At 42.6% G+C, this 2787-nt stretch overlaps 1 long non-coding RNA gene across 1 annotated transcript; it reads left to right on the forward strand.

Annotated features, from left to right (window-relative positions):
* The first annotated feature begins 495 nt into the window (after positions 1-495).
* Positions 496-2543, forward strand: LOC138847482 (uncharacterized). The gene is made up of 2 exons (XR_011385313.1): positions 496-1047; positions 2335-2543. It is a non-coding gene; the product is annotated as an uncharacterized lncRNA (long non-coding RNA).
* Positions 2544-2787: the final 244 nt, after the last annotated feature.

The raw sequence follows: 2787 nt of genomic DNA on the forward strand, positions 1-2787 counted from the left end.
GCACTGCAGGCAGCAGCTTTACCTGCTATGCCACAGCGCTGGCCCCCTAAGCAGTGTTTTAACCACTATGCTAAATGCCCACCCTGGCTTAAATATTGTAAAGAGCACATTTATAAGGCTGAACTAAGCCCAAGGACCATGAATTCAAAAACAACTTTTCTAGCCTAAAATAAAAACTACTGGAACAGAAAGAGTGAAAAATTAAATACCTCTCTTAACCTGTGACTATCTAAAAACATACCTTCCTTTATGCTCAATAACTATAAGATTTAGCATCATGTGTATAGGATCAACATACCTCCATTTATGCTTAAGTATCAAATTTAGCTTCACATATCATAGCTGATTGAACTCTGTAATACTGGCATAAGCAGATATTCAAGAGCTAAAGGAAAACTAACCAAGTATAAGACTCTTACCAACATTCTGAAATCAGAAGCCTGACTTAAGGAAGGAAGAATTTCACTGCTCAGTTAGTCTCTCTGAGCAAAGGAAACAGCTGATTTGGGAAATGGGGTTTCCAGGGTTACATTTGTGACAGACAAGAAAAGTTAGCCACTCTCTTTCAGAGAGTGATCAGTGGAAGATCAGGAAGCTTTACATCCTGTTCAGAGGTGTGAGTTACTATGATGTTACTATGGCGACAGAATGTCTTTCCTTAGGAATGTAAAGGATTTTTATGAATTCTCAGAACTAACTGTATAGGGCTAATCGGGGACACAGCAAAGGTGACATTGCCATGGCCTTATATGGGTATACACTAGCTCACAGTGGGCTATGAGTTTACATCTGAGGTGTGGCTCCTCTGTGACATCACCGCCACTCAAGTATAAAGTCAAGGCCGTGTCTCATCGCAACTTCAGTAAAGCTCAGTCACTGTTAACTGGTAGATCCCATTTGACTTATAACAGCTATAAGTCAAAAACATGGCATTTCATCGAAAGAACAGTATCCATGGCTCTCCACGAACTAAAGGAAAAGGGGAAAATAAGAAAAGGCGTGGGATACTGAAAAAAGACAGAAGGGGAAGGAAAAACAAAAATCGAGGTAAGGAAAACCTTTTGTCTTCTTAGTGTCTCAAACTATGTTTAGAATCAGAGAGTAAATAAAAATCCAAGCAGCAAGGGGCAGGCTTTTTGTAAAAGATTTATTTATTTATTTGAAATACAGAGTTGTGGGGAGGGTGGGCGAGGTACAGAGAGAGATCATTCTCCACAGGCAGAAAGCAGGAGCCTAGAATCTATCTAGGTCTCCCACAGGGGTACAGGAGTCCGAGCACTTGGGCCATCTTCTACCGCTTTCCACGGTATATTAGTAGGCAGGTGGATTGGAAGTGGAGCAGCTCAGATACGAGCCAGTGCGTTATGGGATATATGCGGCACAGGCAGCAGCTTAACCTGCTGCAACACAATGCCAGCCCCCAGGGTAGGCGTTTGACCCAGCAGTGAAGACACCACTTGGGACGCCCACAGCCCATATCACAGTGTGTGGGTTTGAAGTTCTGGCTCTCCTCCCAATCCAGCTTCCTACTAACGTATGCCCTGAGAGGCAACAGGTGATGGCTCAAATGGTTTGATCCCTGCCACCCACATGGGAGACCTAGTTTAAGTTCTGGCTCCTAGTTTCAGCCTGGCCCAGCACTAGCTGTTGCAGCCATCTGAGGAGTGAACCAGCAGACAGGAGATTTCTCTGTGTCTGTCTTTCCCACTCTCTCACTCCTTCACTCTCTCAAATACATAAAATAAAAGTTTCCTTTAATTTAAGCAGCTCGATAACATCCACTTTTTACACAGTTCTCAAAGAGTTCATGAGTTCTATTACTGACATTTTACCTAGCTTTAGATAAAACAGGACATGGGCTATGTCTTTAGAGAATGGACAGCAGCTCATAATTGGGTGTGGGGTGAGAGATTACAAGGAACTGGGGACACAGTGCTGGTAGAAATTGATGGTAGTATAGCCCAAATTGATTAACACATCTAGAACAGGTCTGAGAGGAGTCCTAATCCTTGAACATACGAAAACTGGAGGAGGATATATAGCAAATGCATTAGCAGTATGATTGTGACATCTGAGGAAAGCGTGAACTGTCTAGAGTACTAAACAACAATTTCCTCTTTTGACCCAAGGGAAGTGGCTTCATTCAGCCCATGAGTTTCATAGTTTCATATGGGGCAGGATGTGTCTAGTAAGAGAGAACAGACAAGGCCCTACTTCCCCAAGCAAGAGTCTAAAGTGGCAGAATCAGGCTTCTCTGCATAGCTAACAACATAACTGCGGCCTAGGACCCCCGTTTGGACAGTGGCCCTCATGCCTTTCCACTTCTGTTTACAGTGGCTTTTGCTGAGTGTCCAACTGTCAGCAGCGTTCGTGGTAGCCAACGAAAGAAAACCAACACCTCCAACAACCTTCAGGTTTCATCCATGAAAAAAGGTGGCTAGATCCTCTGGCTGATTCAGCAAAATACAATGATGCAAAGTAAGATCTCTTACTTCAGAAAAGAGCATCAACATCAGACTCAATAAATCCTTAAAAAAACAAAGCATTTTGTGGTTCAGTCTCAATTTGTCTCCCTGTACCTGGCTTGCCTCTTTTCAGTTTGTTCTCCAAAATGTAACCAGATGATATATTTTAAATGAATTTTGGTCTTTCATTTCACTTACTTTAACCCCTTAATGGCTCTTCAGGATATAGTCGAAGTTCTAATGTGTCTTGATGAGCAATGAGCAATCTATTACTGATCTACCTTTCTGATCTCTGTTTAGGTCACCCTTTCCTCTGAACATT

The sequence above is a fragment of the Oryctolagus cuniculus genome, chromosome X (assembly GCF_964237555.1).
Source record: "Oryctolagus cuniculus chromosome X, mOryCun1.1, whole genome shotgun sequence".
Lineage (NCBI taxonomy): Eukaryota > Metazoa > Chordata > Mammalia > Lagomorpha > Leporidae > Oryctolagus > Oryctolagus cuniculus.